Source organism: Pinus tabuliformis, chromosome 3_2 (genome assembly GCF_031772625.1).
Source record: "Pinus tabuliformis cultivar Carrire ecotype Pingquan chromosome 3_2, CPIR1, whole genome shotgun sequence".
NCBI lineage: Eukaryota > Viridiplantae > Streptophyta > Pinopsida > Pinales > Pinaceae > Pinus > Pinus tabuliformis.
Window position 1 is genome coordinate 708,527,901 of NC_142302.1, and position 25,150 is coordinate 708,553,050.

The following is a 25,150-nucleotide window of genomic DNA, read 5'->3' on the forward strand; positions in this document are numbered from 1 at the left end:
AAAATCTCTACCAAGAGAGCAATGGAATACTCTTCTTTTACAAGTTTAGAAAAACTTCCATAATGAGAATCCTAGACACACTCTAATTTGGTTAGTTTCCTTCATAAAGAATTCCACTACTTTTGACATTGTGTCATTTTTTTCCTTCATATCTAGATATTTAGTCATGTTTTTATTATTGGTAAAATAACTTGATGATTTTTATTATTGTTTTCTTTTCCAACACCCAACCTTGTAACTACATGAAGTTTTTGGAATCCATAATTTCTTACTTTGGAACAGATTGTAGCAAGTTAATAGTTCTCTTATTTAGAACCTTTTCAATAATCTTGGGAAATCCTCCAAGGAGTATAACCTAATCCATACATGTTGCTGAAATATAGATCAATATTATCTTTCAAGGATAGTCAGTAGCTAAGTTCGCCTCTTTCCAACAGGTATAACCATAGAATCTCCCTCAACCTTGACCGTGACCATGATATCTATTGTGGTATCCTCCTCCTCGTCCATTATAACCTCCTTTGACTAGATCCGTGTCTGCCATAAGATAGTGGTTCATTAAACTAGTCCATGTCCTGTGTATGATAAACAACATGATAATTTGGTTTATTTTTCCATTAAGTGAGCATTCCTACGTGGAATTTCTATTGTCTTTTCAAATTGTGCACCATTTAGGTTTGTAATTTTGGAGGTTATATTGACAGTTTTTGATTGTATGATTTGAGGCAATTTGAAAGATGCCACAATATATATCAAACTGTACCTATCGACCGTCCTGATCAAAATAATTTGCATATTTACTGGTTTTTTAGTATGTCCTTCCATATGATAGTTGGTGCACCATAAGTGGTTCTTTTGAAGTGTTAGTGCCATCAAAGAATTTGGCAGTTATTTGATCTTATCTTCGATTTTATTTAACTCACTGATAAATTGACTGGCCTTTATACTCTATTTGGATGCGCTGCGCTAGATTAAGTGCTTGCTTACAATTTGTGACTTTTTGCATTCTAAGTGGATCATGAATCTTTTGGAGTATACCAACCATGTACCATTGTACTAAAATATTTTAGTTGATAAGTATATGGAATCTAGCTCAATAAGTCTTTAAATCTTTTGTTGTATCCTCGTACTGATTCCTTTGTTGTATCCAACTACTTAACATCTTGGGACTTAAGGAATGTAAGAAAGCTAGTCTTGATTTGATTTTTTGACTTTGGTTGTTTCTCTATGAGATTCATGAACCATGTCAAAGCATGTTTCCTTGAGGATGCATCGAATTGCCCCATTTGTTTGTCTTCATTGTTAACATTGTTCACAACCAAAAAAAATTCACAGATGAACATATGTTTTTTCAAATATTCATCACCCTCATAAATGTTTATAAGGTTCAATCCCATTTTTCTTGTCTAATATATCAACATTCCAGATGTTAAAATATTAATAGACTAGTTGTTTTCGTCAGACTCATTAGCAGGTTGACTATTCTAGGGTGTGTTATTTTTCTTTGTAGTTGATGTCATTTGAAATTGATCCGTAGGTTTGACATGATCTATCTATATATTCAATGAACCAAATCTCTTGGGGTCAGGACTCTTCATTGACCGGTTTTGTGCTTTCAACTTCCTTGACATATACTAGTTGCGGCAGGGGGACATGATCGTGAGATTCCAGAGTTGGAGAAGTACTTGTTCTATTTCATTATTATTATTATTTAGTTAATCTTGATTAGGTTTTTAATTTTTTCATGGTTTGTCTGTTCATATTCATTATGCCAAACTACAGGTATGTTTGAATACTTTCATGACGTTTGTTGAAGGAATTCTCAAACAGTGGGACTTGCTATTGCTATAGTCAGAGTTCTTCTTATTGTTGGACAAGAGTCATCAATTTCCATAGCATCTACTTTCTCTCTAGGGATTATAAGTAGACCATTATTCTTTGTCAGAGCGGGTGGTGCTACGCCTCTCAACTTGTCTAAGGAGTCTCGTGCATCTTCACTCTCATGCTCTCGATTCTTCATTCTCTTCCTCTGGTATTCAAGTTCTCTTATTTTTTATCATTGTTATTGTCTCCTATCCCTTGTTATTTTTTGTATGTCAATCTAATTTTTATATTGTCGATTGTTTTCTTGTTTTTTTCTGGCAGTCGACCTTCTTCCTTCCATATTTGTGATTTAGATGTACTCCTCCAAATTCTTGTTCTTTTTCCTTTTCTTTTTCCTTCTTTATTTCTCATTATCCGTTAGCACGCGCCCCCCGCCCCGCCCCCCCCCCCCAACATGCCAACTTGAGTAGTTTCAGTTCGCAAGGAAGTGCCTGACAACATGATTATTTACATAAAAAAATAATCCCATGCTTCTTTTGTGTCTTTACACTAGGTGTCAAGGAAGTTTCCCCAGTGAATTTTCTCCTTTCACCAGTCAGTATTGGCTGGAGTTTGAAAATGGGGGTTGGGACTCAAAGATATGTCTTGCACCCTTTACAAGAAGATGTTGAAAATGCAACAAGTTGATGGAGCTTAGTGAAAAGAAGTCGCCTTCACTAAGTGGGCCCGCAGGTTATTTTTGGCGCAAAGTCTATTTTTAGACATATGGATCATGGTCTATGAGTTGCAGGATGCTATTTGTGGATGATTGGTCATGTTGGTAAAAATAGATGGACTTCTATTTTTAGACATATGGGCGGAGTCTATTTTTAGACTGCCAGTCTAAAAATAGAATAGTCGAATATTATTAGCTCTTAATAATATTTGGATTATAAACATTATCTTATCCTCTTGCGGCACTTCAATTCAAGCTACGGATGTGGCACATGCAACTGCCAGAAGGAAATACGCTTTTCTTATGGGTTAGTTGAGCTATTGCAAGATGGACTTCAGTTAGAACTCAAGTGATTGAGTTTGGTGGAGTTGATTGAGGAGTTGATGGAGTGTGTTCAGTTTGACGTAGTTGAACTAGTTGTATTTAGTCTAACTGCCAAATACACTAGTGGTGAGTGATGTGAATTAATTATTAATTGATTCACTAATTATTAACTCATAAATCAACTAAATAATACATCAGCTAACTCAGTGCATGGACAGTTCAGTGGAGACAAGTGTTAGAGGTGGGTGAAAGGGTGAGTCTACTATCAGTTGTGACTATAGCTGTGCATGAGATTTGCACAATCATTGATTGAGATTGCCAATGAGGATTGCACAGTACAAGCCAAGGGAAAACGATCTTGGATCATTCCTATTCACACATTGGATTGCGCAGTAGAGGTAGGCAAACAGTGGAGGAGATTTGAACCTGTGACTTGATTCAGATCTGAGCTAGTTTGTGTGTAGCAGGTGGAGATAGTACTGAGTACTTGTGAGGAGTATTGTACTATGTATTGTTACATGTTCTCTATCATTATAATATACAGATAGTTCGGGGTTTTTAGCTGTATGCTTTCCCCATTACATACTGTGTTAGTGCGCATGCGATTGATGTTTCATTGTTTTTAATTGATGATCAACGTAGAGGAGGTTATGTATTATGCATGCATTCCGCAAATAGTGTATAATCAGGATAATCTCTATGAATAAGTGTTATATTATTCAAAATTTCTACAGAAGAAACTTATGTAAAAGGGTAGGAATTGTGCATAAGATGTTGTCATACAAGTCATCATAGAATATGGCCTTAACACGTTTGATAGAGGCTCGATCTTCTATTTCTTGTTCTTCACAAAGATAATCGAGAATTGATTCAACCCAATTATTTAGGTCTGTTTGATCATCATTTGATAATTTCAATAGAATTCGGGCATCAATTTCATTTTTGAGGTTTTTTCATGGACGACTCGGTTAAGGAATTTTTTTATTTCTATCGAGGAAACCTCAATTAACCGTTTGTGCACTTCTATGAAGAAGTTGGCTTTGGCTTCTACTATTGATAATTGATTCCTCCACACATAGTTCTTCATATAGTTATTGATATATTTTTCCCACCATAACTGTATCTCCTCTAATGTTAACATTTATGCTTGCATACTTTGTGACTTGATTTTTGACTACAGAGAATGAAATCAATGTTGTAATCTAGGGAAAAATGATCATTTTTAATAGTAGTAAATACTTCAAGCATATAACACGCATAATTAAAGATACAAAGATACAATAATGGAGAACCAACAAAATCACTTTGATATATTATCTCTTATTCAGCAAATTAGAATGGATACATCGATATACAAACATATACATATAGCTTATCGGGACAATTATAATAGTCTAATTGTTCAACCAGATACCATAACTAATCCAACATTAATTAACTCTTATGAATTTTTTTGTTACAATTTATGTTTATCGACTCGACTTGGGTTAGTCAGCTATGCCAACTAGCTCCTTATATAGGCTAGTTGGCTAGGTGGACTAGCTCCCATCCTTCTTCTGTACGAGTACAATTGGGCTCCCACAATGTGAGGAACTTTATCACATGTTCCCTTTTTGTAGAAACTCCTGGATTTGTCACTTGATTTCTTCATTTTCCAAAAGAGAGCGACAATATATTACCTCATTGGGTAGAGGTGCACCGGGAGACGGATCGTTCGAATGCTTGACCTGGCAGTGAAAAGGTACTCCTGTGGGTGAGGAGAAGAAGTACTTGTATTCTTCCACAACGTTATCCACCTACTTCTACTATGTGGAGGAACCCTTCCCAGGGGCCATGCATGTGGCCACTATCTTCCCCTTAAATTGAGAGAGAATAAAAAAGAAAAAAAAACTTCCCCATCTAGGGGTCAATCTTACTGCATTGCTTATTAGGGTTAAAAGAAATGATAATCAGTGGAACTACCTCTGCTATCCTGTATAGCTTACTTACCAAAGTAATAATAATAGTGCAAGGCCTAAAATCATACACAACATGACGCTTCCACATGTATGGTTTGTCTAATAATACATCATAAAATTCAAGGGGAGAAACATCACATAGTACCTCATTTGTGAAGGGATTGATGTTGTAGGGAAGGAAACACTACTGGCTCACATGGAGATCTCGCCTTTGGTGGAGCCATACGATGGTGTATTACTACGAGCGTGGTGTTGTCGGTACGCCCAACTGCTTCACAAGCACAATTGAGATGAGTTTATTTTATATCCTACTTTCAACAATGAACTACAACGAAGTACCCTTCACCCACATCTATGAGTGGAAGAGACACTCCCCCTCCTTGAGATCTTCGGGCTCAATCTTCTAAACCTTGGTGGTGGAAATGGTGGCACTAGACTCTACATCAATAATATGCTTCCCCTTGTCATTCCCCTTGTTATATAGGAGAATGACCTCCTCACCAGCTCAGAGGAGAAAGTCATAATGACTGAAGGTCTAACCAAGTTCACAAGCCTATTTGTCAAGCTAACACTATCTAAACACTAGAAACCTGCTTTATAAAGCTTCCTAGTAAGGCTAAGGGTGCACTAATGCCTAGGGTAACTCTGTCTGTTACCTAGGGAAGAGTGTTAGTGAACCTTAATGAGTTTCTATGGGTCAATGGAACAAATTGACCAAGAAATATCCCAAGATTCTCTCCTATGTCAGTTCACAAAAGCAGGGAAACATTAGAACTCGACCTGTTTGGAGGAATTACTAATTCCTAATGGAGTATTCAAATAGGAAAGATCACAAAGGCATGGAAACATCACTGCTTTTGCCTAATGGAACTCATGAAGGACTTGGCAACCTTATCCTCACATGCTATATATGCAAGGCTAGGGCCATTGTGAAAGAGGTCGAACCATTTGAAAGGATTTCCTATTTGATTGTCAAGCAGAGTCTCAAACTAAGGCATCAGAAGAGTTTAAGAAGGGAGAGAGAGAGGAGCTGGAGGGGCAAGGTAAGTTTGATACAACTGATGGTTGTAATCACTCTTTCTACATCAATATAGAACCACAATTGTGTTTTCCACTCCGTGATGTTGGTAGTATAACTTGTTTATATGTTTATGCAACATCGTTACCATGAGTGGCTTAGATATATGCAACTAGATATCTTTATATGTTCGTGCATTGTTTATCAAGGTTTTATGCTGTGATATTATGCTTGTCTTCTCTATGTGCAGGTTTTGATTTGGAGATGGCACAAGGGTCTTCCACCTAGCTACATTGTGCTCTCTAGAAACACCACACTAAGACTCGAGGTAATAATTCTTTCTCGCTTTGATAATAATTTGTTAAGCATAGATATGCATGCATCTTTGTGACAATTGTAGCTAATCTTACAGTCTGCCAAGGATCCCAGGAAGATCCTTGAGAGTTTCTACATCACTAACCACCCGTGCATTAATCCCTATAGAAGAATTGGTGACTCCACTGGGAGGTGGTGGTGGACCAAAAGTGTCCACAAAATCCCACGACCCGTTAGTCGTTGATGGGATGGGTGGTGTAGGTCCAACAAAAGACAAAGGAGGTACAAATGCAACGGGAATCAAGAGTGGTCCCAACAGATTCGTGATCGGAGGATTGTATGGAGGAATGAATCCTTCTAAAAAAAATCTTCTGGTAAGCTTGAATCATGGGATGTCCAAACTGATTATGTGTTAGATCTCGGAGACTGATTGCCCGAAGACAGGGAATCTAGTTCACTGGGGCTCAGCGGATCCTCCACAATGAGTGGGGGAAGACCTAACAACTATCTAGATTGACAACAAGGACCGGATGTAGCCACGGTGACCGATAAATTTTATCAATAGATTTTACAGTGATATTTGTTAAAGTCTCGGTGATAACAATCTGGCACTTAAAAAATAAAAAATAAAATACACTAAGGAAATCAATCAACAAGCAGAGGGAAATGACCCTGTCTGATAAGCACCGATCACTAGAGATGAAACCCAGTATCACAATGAATAACAGAGAGAGTTGGCCAAATGTACAGTTACGATTACTCTTGAGCTTTGCCCAAACCTCAAATTAAGGGGTCAAGTACTCTTGTGAAGATGAGCACCCTCCCAAAAATCGAAGACATAGTAGGTTCATCTATGTTAGGTACCAGGGTAGCCAGCCCCAGTCACCTTGTGTTCGTCCTAAAAGTATGGCCACTAAGGATACCTCAAATCACGGACACTACTAAGGGGGACATAATCGCAATCAATACACTGTGTGGGAAGGATACCTGAGTCCTCGACTGAGCTCCGATATCCCGAAGGGATCCATGATACACATAATACCCAAAGGAGATGTAAGCAAAGGCGGGCTACCTTCACTTACAGTCCGATGTTGTCTTGTATTTAGCTCCGCTTTTACTAGAGTGGTCAAAATAGTATGAGTGCAGAAGGGCTTCTCTTTTTAATGACACTAGTTTCAGTGTATGATCTTGGGCAATTAACTCACACTGCCTATCCCAATATCCTAGCCTAAACTAATGTGCATTTACTCTGAAAAGGAGTTGTTGATTGATTTTATTAGGTAGATTTTAAATGTACTTCGTTAGAGTGTTTGGTAGGGGTGTTGACGTATGAAGTTATATGGGACTCTGACTCAAATCATGCAAAAACAATGCTCCTAAATTTTCACCTTCGATGAATAAGTTGCTTCTACAAAGAAAGAGTCATTCATACATCACTACATATACCATGCATCCTATTTAGTAAAACATTAGCATAACCGACATAACTTCAATGCTCACTAACAACTTTTGAAACCAAATAATGCAGATCTAACCAACTAAGTAGAAAACAATAATTTTTTTATTTTTATTTTTATTTTTTTTTATGAAAACAAAAACTTTAAGAAGTAAAGCTATTTTCTTAAAAAAAATTGTTCAGGACACTATTCATTCAAACAAGCACAGCTGCAAATCCCTGATCAGGCTACAAGCAGATTTCCCAACCCATGAGGTCACAGCAAGTTGTTTATCAAGAAATGGTTGGCTAATGCTCTGTACTAGATGCTACATAGAGTTACTTGTAGCACTAATGCACTATTTGTGAGACCACAGTGCTTTATAAAGCACTGTTTACACTAGCAGACAACGTTAGTGAGGAAAAAGGCTCAAAAAATAGGCTGTGGGAATCAGATCTAGGGCTGAGCACTGAGAGAAGGGTGGTGTACAATCCTAAGTGGTCAGAAATGGAATGAAGAAGTACAGGAAGGCCTGGAAGAAAGAGAGATCTAGGAACTTTCTGGGAAAAACTGGGAACTAAGTGTAGTCCCCAGTGGAGTCGCTAATTCTGCTATAGGGATTAATGCAGTGTTTGGTGATGTAGAAACCCTCAAGGATCTTCCTAGGATCCTTGGAAAACTGTAAGATTAGCTACATCTGTCACAAAGATGCATGCATATCTATTATTAACAAATTAATATCAAAGAGAGAAGGAATTATTACCTCGAGTCTCAGTGTGGTGTTGCTGGAGAGCGCAATGTAGCTAAGCAGAAGACCCTTGAGCCAGCTTCAGATCAAAACCTACATATAGAAAAGACAAGCGTAATATCACAACATAAAACCTTGATAAACAATGCATGAACATATAAAGATATCTAGTTGCATATATCTAAGCCACTCATGCTAACGATGTTGCATAAACATATAAACAAGTTATACTACCAACATCACGGAGTGGAAAACATAATTGCAGTTCTATATTGATGTAGAAAGAGTGATTACAACCATCAGTTGTATCAGCCTTCCCTTACCCCTCCAACTCCTCTCTCTCTCCCCCTTCTTAACCTCTTTTGATGCCTTAGTCTGAGACTCTACTCGACAGTCAAATAGGAAATCCTTTCAAATGGTTTGACCTCTTTCACAATGGCCCTAGCCTTGCATATATAGCATGTGAGGATAGGGTTTCCAAGTCCTTCATGAGTTCCATTAGGCAAAAGCAGTGATGTTTCCATGCCTTTGTGCTCTTTCCTATTTGCATACTCCATTAGGAATTAGTAATTCCTCCAAACAGGTCGAGTTCTGATGTTTCCCTGCTTTTGTGAGCTGACATAGGAGAGAATCTTGGGATATTTCTCGGTCAACTTGTTCCCTTGACCCATAGAAACTCATTAAGGTTCACTAACACTCTTCCCGAGGTAACAAATAGAGTTACCCTAGGCACTAACGCACCCTTAACCTTGCTAGGAAGCTTTATAAAGCAAGTTGCTAGTGTTTAGACAATGTTAGCTTGACAACTGGGCCTGTGAACTTCATTAGTCCTTCATTCATTATGTCTTTCTCCTCTGAGCTGGTGAGGAGGTCATTCTCCTGCATAACACCCCTTTCTAGGCATATAAAAAGCATAAGTAAAGATACAAAGATACAATAATGGAGAACGAGCGAAATCACTTTGATATATTATCTCTTATTAGTCTAATTAGAACTGATACATCGATATACAAACATATACATATAGCTTGTCAGGACAGGTACAGTAGTCTAAATATCTGACCAAACACCATAACTGATCCGACATTAGTTAAATCTTATGACTTTTGTTGTTACAATGTATGTTTATTGACTCAACATGGGTTAGTCGGCCAGGCTGACTAGCTCCTTCAACAAGCTAGTTGGTTGGGTGGACTAACTCCCATCCTTCTTCTGTACGAGTACAATTGGGCTCCCACAATGTGGGGAACTTTATCAGATGTGCCCTTTTTGTAGAATCTCCTGGGTAAGTCGCTTGATTTCTTCTTTTTCCAGAAGAGAACGATGATATATTGTCCCATAGGTAGAGGTGCCCTGGGAGTTAGATCGTTTGAATGCTTGACCTGGCAGTGCAAAGGTACCCCTATGGGTGAGGAAAAGAAGTCCCTGTATTCTTCCACAACATTATCGACCTACTTCTGCTATGTGGAGGAACCATTCCCCGAGGCCATGGATGTGACCACTTTTTTCCCCTTAATTTGAGAGAGAATAAAAAAGAAAACAAACTTCCCAATCTCAGAGATGATCTTGCTACATTTCTTAGCACAGTTCAAATAAATGACGATTGGTGGAACTACCTCTAGTATCATGTATAATTTACTTCCCAAAGTAATAATAATAGTGTGAGGCCTAGAATCATACACAACATGACGCTTCCAAAAGTATGGTTGGCCTAATAACACATCACAAATTCAAGGGAAGCAACATTACACAGTACCTCATCCATGAAGGGCTTGATGTTGTAGGGTTGGTAACATTGTTGACTCACATGGATATCTCGCATTTGGAGGAACCATCCGATGGTGTACAACTATGGGTGTGGTGTCGTCGATAGGCCCAAATGCTTCACAACCTCAACTGAGATGAGGTTCTTTTAGCTCTTGATGTCAACAATGAATTACAATGGAGAACCCTTCACCCACATCTGCGAGTGGAAGAGACGCTCCCCCTCCTGGGGATCTTCAGGCTCAATCTTCTAAACCTTGGTGGTGGAAACGATGATGCTAGACTTTGCATCGATAATTAGCTTCCCCTTTCCATTCCCATTAAGCTCGACCACTAGTGACTACATAACATGACACTCATTTGTGTTACAAGTGGGGATATTATGGAACTCACACCATTTCCTTTTTTCCTGCTTCGTCTTCATGGTGCTATTCTTTGCTACTGGATTTGATGGGTTGTCTTGGGTCACCCCACATTGGCATTGTCCTTTTTTCTATGGCTTGTGGGTGCCTTTTCCCTGCTTTAGATTCACAGATCCAAAGTATCACTTATTCTATTTAAATTTATGCTTGATCTTGACAACATATCGATATGTTGTGCCAAGCGAGGAGATGTCTAGGAACTCCGTCTATGTCTAGATATATTTGTGCATAAAGTCATGGTACTTGATTACCAGATTTCGCTCAAGGTACTTGATACCCAACTTTGTGTAAAGGGTATGAAAAATATTTGTGAACTCTGGCATGTCTTGGTCCCTTTCCTGTCTCAGTGTGGTCCATTATATGTACTTATCTTCATAGCTCCCGACAGAGTAATATTGTTCGTTAATGGAGTCTCGGAAAGAATTCCAAGTGGACATGGACACGACTGAAAATAGTGAGGGTTCCTTCTTGTTCCTTAGCTCATAGTAGGTTTTCCACTAGTCTTTGATGTGGGGGTTGGCTTTGAGGAGTGCAAATGTAATCATTTCCCTATTGGAAAAATTATGGACCGAAAAATATCCTTCCGACAGGTTTAACCATCTATCTACATCATCTGTGTCTATTTGGCTTTCAAATATAGTAATGTCAAAGTTAACTTGTATTATAAACGGGGGCAACATCTCTGAAATGATAAAGAATAAATCAATAAGTATACCATCTTCTTTTAGATTTTTTTTGTAAAGCCTCTCCACTTGAGTTTTCTTTTAACCCTTTCATAATAATTTTTTATATGATGATGCGCTTTAAATTTTCAAGCTATCTTTAAAAGTTTCATCATAATTTGTTTTAAAGTGATTTTAGCTATTCAAACTTTGATTTTATATATATATATATATATATATATATATATATATTGTGGCCCAAAGGAACCCAGTAGCCTGTTTGACACGTAACTACTAGTAAACCTCTGGGGGGCTACTATATGTCCTACTCTTCGTAGCCCGGGTCGCAACAAGGGGGATTTGAACCTAGGTATCTCAAGTTTAAATGATTTCACATATCTCAGATTACCAATTCAGCTGCCCCCCGGGACAAACTTTGCTTGATATTAAAAATAATGATAATGTTATTTTAATAATAAGTAATTATAATTTTTTGAGATTTAAATTAAAAATATAAAATTAAAATTAAAATAAGACTTATAAATATATATATAATATATATATATATATATATATATATATATATATATATATATATATATATATATATATATATATATATATATATATATATATATATATATATATATATATTGTCAAGTTGTTTGTGATATTCCAGGCTTGACCTATGACTTGAGACATTGTGACCCAGGGGCATCTAATTCGTCAAATTCACTCGGGGATCACACCCAACATGGGCCACACCAGCCCTAAGCTGACTGGATTTTTTAGCATTTCTCCTCCGCCTGAGACAGACACAACCAACCCCCGTGAGGTTTGATCCCAGGTCGCCTTGCTAATGAGGCCCATCCTTAACCGGTTGTCCTAGTGGGACTTGACAAAATAAATTTATATTATTAAAATTATAATTAAAAAAATAAAATAGTAATTTTTAATTTAATTAAAATAACTTGATAAAAATGTAGCACCCTAGAATTTTATTTGGAAAGTTTGTGAAAATGTAAAGAAAATGTTAGTATAAGGTTCCACATTCAAATCCTTGGTTGTTTACTTGTGGCTCCGTACTAGGGGGTGGTGTGACTCATCTAAAGATTATAATGGTAGCAGTATAAATCACCCCATATCAGTGAGTACGAGGTTGGCCTAATTGCCAATTCCTCTATAGATAAAAAAAGAACTCAATAAAAAAATATGCTTTTAGTATGCACCCTATAGAAAATCATTCATATATCCTCGAGATGATTAAGAAAGACAAAAAAAAAAAAAAAAAAAACCATGAATTTTTTATCATGAATCTTCAGAAAATAAGTATGTTCTTTATTATAACTATTATTATTGTTAATCTGTGATAATTTAATGTTCATTAGTATATTTCATAATGTTCATTAGTATATTTCATAAAATCTTTAATTTGTGAGAAATATTTGTAATCTTGTTAAATCAAAGTTTATAACCACTTCTTATATATAGATTGACTTAATAAGAGAAGGGTTATGAGTACACAATTGCATGTTGACTTTTATTTTGAAAGTGTTATTGATATGAAGTCAAAGCAAGGAGTATTAACACAATTGATCCCCTTGCCATAGATCCAAATTAATAAATTTATGTGGCTTTCCCATGGAATTTAAAGCTTTTGAGAAACTTGACCAAAGTAAATGATGGATGGTTAGTTAAGTACAGGAACAACCCACCACTTGAATTCAGTTTCATTCCATCAATTGTATTTATTAATTTCTATATTTATGAAAGTGCATTTAAACAAGGGCTTATGCACCGGTAGTCCCACCGTCTAGATAATTCTGTCTGGAGTTTAGACCAGAAAATAAATGTTAATTTTGTGTGGCACTTTATCATGTAAATGTTGCTCGGAAGGTAACTAATCTCTTTATAATTTAATTTTTATTTATTTTTATTTAATTATTATAATAATTATTTTCTCCAATATGCATAATATAAATATATTAATAAATTAATATTTTGACTTGTGAGTTATAAATTTTGACTTTATCATGTAAATGTTGCTCGGAAGGTAACTAATCTCTTTATAATTTAATTTTTATTTATTTTTATTTAATTATTATAATAATTATTTTCTCCAATATGCATAATATAAATATATTAATAAATTAATATTTTGACTTATGAGTTATAAATTTTGTTTTTTTATGGTTAAATTATTAATGTAACGATTTTTTCTAACAAATAAATATATATATAAATACAAATAAAAAATATAAAATAATAATAATAATATAAGTTTATGGTTTTGTTGTGAAAATAAAAATAGTAAAAGCTAAAATATTTTCTAACGAGAGAAAGGATGAACGGGTTTGAGAAAGTTGTTAATGTTCCAGAAGAAAATTCATCGACTTCAACTTCTAAACTTCGGTTTTCTGCCATTACATTTTTCCTAGTTCAATTATGGTATGTTGTGCTTATCTGGTTCATAAAGTAATATAAACAAAAATTTGAAAAAAAAGTTATTAAATATATAATTCATAAAAATATTCTGAAAAATTATACTCATTATAATAAAAAAATTACAAACTACATTGCTGAAATATACAATATATAAATAGTAATAAAATTCTGAAAATTTTCTACATTAAAAAATGAGGAATACACTGTTTTGGAACCATTCTATCTTCATAAATGTTCTTGAACCCTCTAATAAAAATGTTCTAAAAAAATTCTACTACTCACTGTAGTCATAGAAAAACTATATTGCAGAAATATACAGTATACAAATAATAAAAAAAATCCTACTTGCTATCATAGAAAAAGGATTTTGGAACTATTCTTTAGAAATGCTCTTAAACCCTCAATATCATAATTTTAAATAGTTCAAAGCATACCTAGCCCACCTGCAAATAATTTTCCTTGAGAACATTAGCTAGTAAAGATTGTTGGTCAGTGGGGTTAATATAAAGCTTCTACTGAGGGACTTACCCCCTCATTTTAAAAAATATTGTTGGTCAATGCAAACTAGTATAAATTCAACATTAACTTTATTTTAATTATTATTGTGTATTTAAATGATAATGTTTTTCTTTGATATATTTGTATTATTTTAGGAAAAATATTATTAATTTTTGTAATTAGATTTTATATTAATATTATATAAAAAAAAGTATACATAAAGTCTTTTTTTAAGTTTATTATTAAGGAAATCAAGTTACATTGTAGTTAGAAATATATTATCAAATTAATTTCCAAGTTCTATAGTTATTTTTGAGACTATTTAGTGTTTATAGAAGGTGATTAAATGGATTGACTGTCTATAAATTGAAACTAGTTAAAGGCATTATTTTTATGTAATTAACCATAGATTATAATGGAGTTACTTGGACAAGCTTTGGAAAGTGGCAAGCTGAGTTGCTTGTTGTTTTTTATTTTTTTGATGTTCCAACTTCTCTTCAACATCAACTAGGTTTGAAGGATATCATTTGAATCAAATTAACCTTGAACCCCTTCCCATCTATTCCAATTTTCCTTTGTTTAGCAGAGGCCTTGAACCTTACTCTAAAAACACACTTTCCCAATGCCTCAATTTTTTTTTATCAAACCTACCCTCCACGCTTTCCATCTTAATTATAATATGTTATTGTATACTCTTATCCTCAATCACTTGAGTATAAGGGATTTGATAACCTAGAAAGCTTCATTTTTTTAAGAGTTTGGTGTCCTTGGTTGGAAACCTAGTCTTCCACCTACTCTTTGAGTTGCTCTTCTACTTGTTTTTAGTTATAACCGATTTATTCTTATTCACTATAGCTTCAAGATTATTCCTTTGTTTCTTGGTTTTAGGATTGAATTTCAAATAGTAGAAGTTTTATTCCTTACAAGTTTACTTTTATGCCCTAAAGATATATTTATATTGTTTTTCTAGGATGGAAACACTAAAATTGAATTTCCTCTTGCCTCTAGTTTTGGGTTTGGAAAAATTAAGATATCTGTCAATTCATTGTTCACCATACCTAGTTTTAAATGGGTGAGGATAATGATTAACAATAAAGGGCTTCGTGAATCCCTAAAGAGCCCAAACAAAAATGACGATAAACCAAATTTGAATAAAGGGATCTAGACTAAATAGAGCTGGAGATGAAACTAGAGGAGGGCTCAACATAATGGGGAGATTCATTATCGACTCCCTTTTAAGTAGAACGGGAAAACATGAGTAATAGAGGGATCCAAACAAATATTCCTTTTACCCTAATTAAAGGTCAAGCATAGTGTCAACCTTTCCCCAACTAAATACCCAATCACATTAAATAGGAGGCATAAGTTCCAAAAAACTAGAAGAAGCATGAATTTACTAACCATTTAAGTAGGTGACTTGTTGGAAAGATCACTATGGGAATCCCCATTAGAGCAAGAAATGCTCGAGCATCCTCAACCTCCTTCCATGAGCTTCTCATATCCTTCCTAGAAGTATCTTTATGCATTGATTTCCCATTCAAATTCATGATGGGTCACCTTATTTCACTTGCCACATTCTCATTACTTTCATTACAATCTAAACCATCCATTAAAATAGTTATCTACCACATTCTATGCTTCCATAATTACCATATGATGTCACCAACACATGCATGCAGACAAGCCTTAAACCCGCAATATTTCATCACACACACAATGGACAACTATCTCAAATTTGTGAGTTCCAATATAGGTGGAGTTACTAACTTTCTATCTTGAGACCCTCATTATCCAAATATTTAGCAGACCATTGGATTTTTTTCATATAAGGGAGAGGGAATGGAGTTAATGGATTAAATTAGAGTTCAAACTAGCACATATTCAGCCAAGCGCCTCCAGTTGTGCACCTTGTTTGGAGTTGTTATACATAAGATTATGTTCAAAGCCTAGATGATTATGGTTAAGTGTCCCTCTATGATTAGATTTTGGAGGCTCAACTTAATTGCTAGTTTCAAATTTGTTACTAAATCCCACCTTTCAAAAGTTAATCTAGTTGAGTTCTACCTTCATTATTCATTCTTATTGGCTAGCCTATATCTAAGATCTGTACTGTATGATGGTTAGTTATGTTTACCTCCATATTTATTTATTATTACTGAACAAATTGCCATCCCTGATTTAGGAAGTTTTTTCCATCATTTATACATTTTTGGGAGCTTGGGAATGTCAATGAAATGTCCCCAATTGGCTGGGAATTGTTGCAGGAACTTGCAAGGAAATGGGAGTATGAAAAAATTCTTATATAGAGAGCTTTAAATGTAAATTCTATTTTTTGTATTAATAGATACTAATTTGAATTTTTAGTATCATTAAATTGAAATATGAATATTTGTATTCAATTATTACAAACACGTAATTTATTACGAATATTTTTATTATTTCATTCAAAATATAATTATAAAACAAGGACTAAACTACAAGTAAATCTTATTTCAAAAATATTAAAAATGAGAGTCTAATAAATCAATACTAAATTACACATAAGTCTTATTTTAAAAGTTACTAAACATGAAAGTTTACTAAGCCCCTAAGATGTAGATCACTTGGCAAAGCATATTATATAAATATGATGAGGACACCTATGCTGAGGTCTAGTACTTATAGTGGTAGAGGATGGAATAGTGAAACATTGTATAGTTCATTCATTTTTAAGCTTGTTCCATGTAATTTGTTATTGTATTCATTTAAATAAATTTTATTTATTTATTTACCATAAATATAAACATTAATATGAGAATTCTCTATTAATATACTATAAACATTTTATGTTTTAGTTTTTCCCTAGGCACAATTTTCAATGCATCTGCCCTAAATCCAACACAAAATTGTTGAAACGATAGATCTGAGTTGTTAAATTGTACAGACTTTATACGTTGGTGATTTTTAAGACTTTTGAATCTCCTTATACATTTAAAAATGCATTTCAAGCAACAAAAATTAGTAATCTCACAAAGAATTATATTGTTGAATTCAAGTGAAAAAAAGGAAAAAAATGTAGAACAATTAAACTTCATTGTTCTCAATTTTGTAAGTGGAATGAGACAATGAAAAGTTTCAGATTTGGCTAGCGTTTTATCCTAGCAATCACTTCTCACAAGTATTTAATCAATCAAGAGCTAAGTGCTTTAAGGAGGTTATTGTATTTGTTTAATACTCTATATGCAACATATGGGTGGTCCCTTTGGTGCTTAGAACATTTATTAGCATGAATCTCTTTATATGTTTCTCTGGGATTACTACCATCGTATGCTTGAGACAATGAAATGGATCTTATTGATGAGATTGCAACATTCAAGTTTTTTGCTAACTCTTCACCAAGCATTCTCATCCATCAATGGATAGATTTGTCAAGAAGATGGAATATATTCCTGCAATGGAGTTTCAATGTCCAAATTCAAGGAAGAATTCCCTCATGAAATAAAAGGGAATTGATTAGAAAGTTTTCCCTCATTACATCAAAACAAGCATTGGTTAGAAAGGCCTTATGCCCAATCCAAATATTACATAAGCATGGATGGAAAAGCACTAGAAGCTAAACATAAAAGGGCATGCATCTTTTTTTGCATGTGACTAACGATATATTTTATTTTGTTATTTTCATAGAAAGAGGATCAAAACATGATTTTTCTTTAAAGTCCTCACTTCATGTGACCTTGGGGCATGTTTTTGTTACATTGACTGTTGGAATTCAAATCAAAATAAGAGATACCTTCATCCTATTTTTGTTTAAGGTTTCCTCGCCTTCCTCTCATATTTTGGGATGCAAAAACCTTCAGAGCTATATGGGACAAGTTGGGTTGATACATTGATTGAGTTGATATAAAAGAAAATTAATATACTTGTGCTAGAATATGTGTAGAAATGAACTTGAAGAAGGGCTTTCTATAGTCATTATATATAGATATGGATGAGTAGAGCTATAGGTAGGAATTAGAATTTGACTAGATCCCTTAAGTGTAACATTTTCCTTGAGTTTAGGAACTTCATTAAAAATTACTCAAAAAATCAAGAAGCCCAATATTTTCTCAATCATTCAATGAACCCTCTATTCTGTCACAAAAAATTCATTCATGAAAATGGCTAATAGACATAGAAAACAATAGCCAAAGATTCCATAGCCTCGAAAGATGTTCTCTAAGAAGCCACTACACCCAATTGAATTTTTTAAAAATCCTTCTGTTGTCACATACGATGGTAGTAATCCCCAAATATGTTGCTCTTATTTGGGGATTACTACCTTCTGTTGATTTGTCCTTCTATCTTGATGGTTTGAGGAGTGGTAATTCCCGCCAATGCATTACAAGATATGGTCGGATTTATTTGTTCTTCATCTAGGCTTTGTTCCTGGAGTATATCCTCTTCTTTTGACCTTTCTTGCTCCTTTTCTTCTTCCTCTTCACAATCTATGTAGAATAATTTCTTCTCAGCACACTTATGACCTTTAGTGTATTTGCTATCATAACTGTAACAAAGCCCTTTTGCTCTTTTTTCTTCCAATTGTTGTGGTGTCAACCTTATAGGTTGTGGAAGACTAGGGGTAACAACACTTCTGTCTTTATAGTTGTGAGTGGTATGCTTCCTGGTTGCCATAATTTTGCTTTCCATTTTTCTTGCTAACCTGAATGCCTTCTCTAATGAATCAGGTTCCCAAAGGTGAACATCATGTTGGATATTATCCTTTAAAGACCAGAGTGCGCGGTGACGAAGACTTCCAAAATGACAAAGTGTGGGTATTTAGAATTTTAGCAGTCACGACTGCAATAAGGATAGGACATCAATGTAAATATAAAAGAGATAGTAATTGTAAAAATAAAAAATAAAAAATAAAAAAATCCTATTAATTAAAAACAAATACATGATCACACAAATGTTACAAAATACATCCATAATGTAAATTTAAATCATGTTATGAAAATGTAATACTTTAAATATAGCATTCAAAAACCTTGTGCAAAGAACATCTTGGTGCAGAGAGCCTTGGCACCACTGACATTGTGTCCATAGTTTACCAAAGAGCATTTCTAATTCCCTCACTGACATTGATTGATCAAATATTAGTGTCATATGATAGAAAATCTAGGTGAGAACAATACACACAAGGCCTACTTTAAATTCTCAAAATAAAGAGTAATGGTATTAGAATACCAGCTTACCATTTGCAACTGTTTTCTGATACACTTCTGCTTCTCTTCCTTTGCAATGTGAACAAAGTGTCTGATCTTCTTTGCTGCAATGGCAACATGAAATCGGGTAACATCATGAATTTCAGTATGAAGCAACCTAACCAGACATTCTTATTATAAGAAAGCTAAACAGTTTCTTACAAGGAGAGCAGGCATGGAATCATGCAACCTCATAGATTTTTCCACATCAAAAAATTGAACCCAACAGGCACTAATCAAAAACACTTAGCTGGAAAGAATTACTATCTATGAAGATATATTTGAAACACTGGTGAAATTTTCAAAAAGAGCATAAACTGCAAGTGATGATGCTTTGGTCTTTCACCTTGCTCAGTTGATTCTCCAGATAATATTGTGGATCAATAGGGATGTTATTCTCCAGTACGTAAATTGGATCCTCAGATTTCTCATATGCCTGAGCCCAAGTAAACACATTAGTCATTATATCCATAATCCCTCTGTAAATTATGCCTCCAAATAAAACATAACAAAATAATTAAAATAACCATTTTTTAGTGCAATATCAAGACTTATGCTAAGCACAGAGGGGTTATTTATTTTACCTTGGCACCTTTTGCAGCCTTTATGATGACATATGCAACACGATCACCCACAGTGGGAGCAGTTGCAGCATCCCTCTGTAAACCAGGGGCAGCTTGGCTTTAAAACACGACTTCAATTTAAAAAATCCAACAATGGACTCATTGTCAATAAAAAGCAAAATATTACAAGAGTCTTTAGATGCACTGCAGTAATAAAAATAGAGAGATAGGATTGAAATGGAACCAGAAGGCATTGCACCATTCATTATACTTGTTATGAGAAGTTATTTCCAGTATTTACCTTCCGCATGCGCTCAGCTAGTTCCGCGTGTGCTGCCTTGACTGCATAGTCATCTCCAGTATTTGTCAAACCCTGACTCAACAAAGAGATTGTTAGCACAGGCAAACAACAATGCCCTTAAGAATATGCTGATAGCCTTGATAAAGGATATGACCTGCAAACATCTGTTTCTGCCGCAGCTAAACAGTAATCAATTTTTCTCAGCATGAGATCAAAAATGCAGATATATTTTTCTCTCCGATGCTGCTCTTATATTCCTGGGAATTGCAAAGCTATTTACGAATCATCGTTCAGCCGAACTTTTACGATTTTTTTATTATTCATATAGTTTTCATTTGACTTGATGTTAACACAGCTGACTATATATATATATATATATATATATATATATATATATATATATAAACAAAATACAATTTTAATAATAAATTAATAATACTATATAAATTAAACCATTAATAGTGCCTATTCACAACTATTTACAATAAAACTCAATATAATAATTCCATAAAGTGATGTAATAATTTAAACATAATTTAATAAAAATAATATTATAATTACAATAAAATTCAATATAATAAATCCAAAAAAATAATGTAATAATTTAAATATAATCCAATAAAAATAATATTATAAGTTCATTCAAAAAATACATGGGCAATCAAACTGTCAAATAAAAACAACGTGAATATCATACGCATGACATGGCTTATTTACCAATTATGCGTGTTGTTATAACAGCTCCACTTACTCTTGCCTCAGTTATCAAAGTATTTGAGCTGCTCTTCTACTTGTTTTTAGTTATAACCGTTTTATTCTTATTCATTATAGCTTCAAGATTATTCCTTTCTTTCTTGGTTTTAGGATTGAATTTCAAATAGTAGAAGTTTTATTCCTTACAAGTTTATTTTTATGCCCTAAACATATATTTATATTGTTTTTCTGGGATGGAAACACTAAAATTGAATTTCCTCTTGCTTCTAGTTTTGGGTTTGGAAAAATTAAGATATCTGTCAATTCATTGTTCACCATACCTAGTTTTAAATGGGTGAGGATAATGATTAACAATAAAGGGCTTCGTGAATCCCTAAAGAGCCCAAACAAAAATGACAATAAACCAAATTTGAACAAAGGGACCTAGACTAAATAGAGTCGGAGATGAAACTAGACGAGGGCTCAACATAATGGGAGATTCATTATTGACTCCCTTTTAAGTAGAATAGGAAAACATGAGTAATAGAGGGATCCAAACAAATATTCCTTTTACCCTAATTAAAGTTCAAGCATAGTGTCAACCAAATACTTGTCTGAAGAAAATGCTCTACCACTAATATCAATTCCCCCAACTAAATACCCAATCTCATTAAATAGGAGCCATAAGTTCCAAAAAACTAGAAGAAGCATGAATTTAACTAACCATTTAAGTAGGTGGCTTGTTGGAAAGATCACTATGGGAATCCCCATGAGACCAAGAAATTCTCGAGCATCCTCAACCTCCTTCCATGAGCTTCTCATATCCTTCCTAGAAGTATCTTTATGCATTGATTTCCCATTCAAATTCATGATGGGTCACCTTATTTCACTTGCCACATTCTCATTACTTTCATTACAATCTAAACCATCCATTAAAATGGTTATCTACCACATTCTATGCTTCCATCATTACCATATGATGTCACCAACACATGCATGCAAAAGAGCCTTAAACCCGCAATATTTCATCACACACACGATGGACAACTATCTCAAATTTGTGAGTTCCAATATAGGTGGAGTTACTAACCTTCTATCTTGAGACCCTCATTAACCAAATATTTAGCAAGGCCATTGGATTTTTTTCATATAAGGGAGAGGGAATGGAGTTAATGGATTAAATTAGAGTTCAAACTAGCACATATTTAGCCAAGCGCCTCTAGTTGTACACCTTGTTTGGAGTTGTTATACATAAGATTATGTTCAAATCCTAGATGATTATGGTTAAGTGTCCCTCTATGATTAGATTTTGGAGGCTCAACTTAATTGCTAGTTTCAAATTTGTTACTAAATACCACCTTTCAAAGGTTAATCTAGTTGAGTTCTAGCTTCATTATTCATTCTTATTGGCTAGCCTATATCTAAGATCTATACTATATGATGATTAGTTATGTTTACCTCCATATTTATTTATTATTACTGAATAAATTTCCATCCCTTATTTAGGAAGTTTTTTCCATCATTTATACATTTTTGGGAGCTTGGGAATGTCAATGAAATGTCCCAAATTGGCTGGGAATTGTTGCAGGAACTTGCAAGGAAATGGGAGTATGAAAAAATTCTTATATAGAGAGCTTTGATTGTAAATTCTGTTTTTTATATTAATAGACACTAATTTGAATTTTTAGTATCATTAAATTGAAATATGAATATTTGTATTCAATTATTACAAACACCTAATTTACTACGAATATTATTATTATTTCATTCAAAATATAATTATAAAACAAGGACTAAACTACAAGTAAATCTTATTCAAAAATATTAAAAATGAGAATCTAATAAATCAATACTAAATTACACATAAGTCTTATTTTAAAAGTTACTAAACATGAAAGTTTACTAAGCCCCTAAGATGTAGATCACTTGGCAAAGCATATTATATAAATATGATGAGGACACTTATGCTGAGGTCTAGTAGTTATAGTGGTAGAGGATGGAATAGTGAAACATTGTATAGTTCATTCATTTTTAAGCTTGTTCCATGTAATTTGTTATTGTATTCATTTAAATCAATTTTATTTATTTATTTACCATAAATATAAACATTAATATGAGAATTCTGTATTAGTATACTATAAACATTTTATGTTTTAGTTTTTCCCTAGGCACATTTTTCAATGCATCTATCCTAAATCCAACACAAAATTGTTGAAACGATAGATCTGAGTTGTTAAATTGTACAGACTTTATGTGTTGGTGATTTTTAAGAGTTTTGAATCTCCTTATACATTTAAAAATGCATTTCAAGCAACAAAAATTAGTAATCTCACAAAGAATTATATTTTTGAATTCAATTGAAAAAAGGAAAAAATGTAGAACATTTAAACTTCATCGTTCTCAATTTTGTAAGTGGAATGAGACAATGAAAAGTTTCAAGATGGCTAGGGTTTTATCCTAACAATCACTTCTCACAAGTATTTAATCAATCAAGAGCTAAGTGCTTTAGGAGGTTATTGTATTTGTTTAATACTCTATATGCAACATATGGGTGGTCCCTTTGGTGCTTAGAACATTTATTAGCATGAATCTCTTTATAGGTTTCTCTTATTTGGGGATTACTAACATCGTATGCTTGAGACAATGAAAATGGATCTTATTGATGAGATTGCAACATTCAAGTTTTTTGCTAACTCTTCACCAAGCATTCTCATCCATCAATCGATAGATTGTCAAGAAGATGGAATATATTCCTGCAATAGAGTTTTAATGTCCAAATTCAAGGAAGAATTCCCTCATTATATAAAAGGGCATTGATTAGAAAGTTTTCCCTCATTACATCAAAACAAGCATTGGTTAGACAGGCCTTATGCCCAATCCAAATATTACATAAGCATGGATGGCAAAGCACTAGAAGCTAAAAATAAAAGGGCATGCATCTTTGTTTGCATGTGACTAACGATATATTTTATTTTGTTATTTTCAGAAAAAGAGGATCAAAACATGATTTTTCTTTAAAGTCCTCACTTCATGTGACCTTGGGGTATGTTTTTGTTACAATGATTGTTGGAATGCAAATCGAAATAAGAGATGCCTTCATCCTTTTTTTGTTTAAGGTTTCCTCGCCTTCCTCTCATATTTTGGGATGCAAAAAACTTCAGAGCTATATGGGACAAGTTGGGTCGATACATTGATTGAGTTGATCTAAAAGAAAATTAATATACTTGTGCTAGAATATGTGTAGAAATGAACTTGAAGAAGGGCTTTCTATAGGCATTGTATATAAATATGGATGAGTAGAGCTATAGGTAGGAATTAGAATTTGACTAGATCCCTTAAGTGTAACATTTTCCTTGAGTTTAGGAACTTTGTTAAAAATTACCCAAAAAATCAAGAAGCTCAATATTTTCTCAATCATTCAATGAACCCTCTATTTTGTCACAAAAAAGTCATTCATGAAAATGGCTAATAGACATAGAAAACAATAGCCAAAGATTCCATAGCCTCAAAAGATGTTCCCCAAGAAGCCACTACACCCAATTGTATTTTTAAAAAATCCTTCTATTGTGAACAAACATATATGAGGTCCTCAAAGTTTTACAAGAAGTGGAATAGGAAAATGTCCAGGTAGAAACATCTAAGATTCTTGTAGATCTCAAAGGTTGAGAAAATTTGAATTCAGATGGTGATAATCCATCCAAGTCCCACACATATCCATATTCTACTGTCCCAATAGGGATAAAAGAGGAAGATGTAGAGGAGGAAGTACAAGAATCAAACGAAGAACAAAGAAAGGCTCCAAAAGAGTTAGCAAATGCTCCATATTAGAAAATCCCCCTTGATCAAAATGTAGCTCAATCTCAGGGAAATATTTTAGTGCAGAAGGTTCATTCAAATGAGAGTTTTGAATCCCCATTATACAATGAAGCATTAATGAAACTCATTCATCCTCCTCCATTGCATCACCGCTTCTTGCCTCACCACCCTTACCCACACCCCCTCCTTTATAACGAGAAGGAATTGAATCGGGGAAGACAAGAAAAAAAGACATAAATAAATACTTCTATAAGGTATTAAATCTCTTTGGGCTCACTATTTAAGGAAGGAATGGGTCCAATCTAGTAAAAAAGAATGTTTCTTTTAATTTTTCATGTGGGTAATCAATTTGCTAAACTTTGCCATGTATGAAAGAAATTAAAAAACGTGGAAGAAACAACATTGGAAATTTCCCTCCCTATCCTT

At 34.0% G+C, this 25,150-nt stretch overlaps 1 pseudogene; it reads right to left on the bottom strand.

Annotated features, from left to right (window-relative positions):
- The window catches only part of LOC149182614 (serine/threonine-protein phosphatase 5-like), a 164,577-nt pseudogene that overhangs the window by 130,682 nt on the left and 8,745 nt on the right, over window positions 1-25,150 (bottom strand).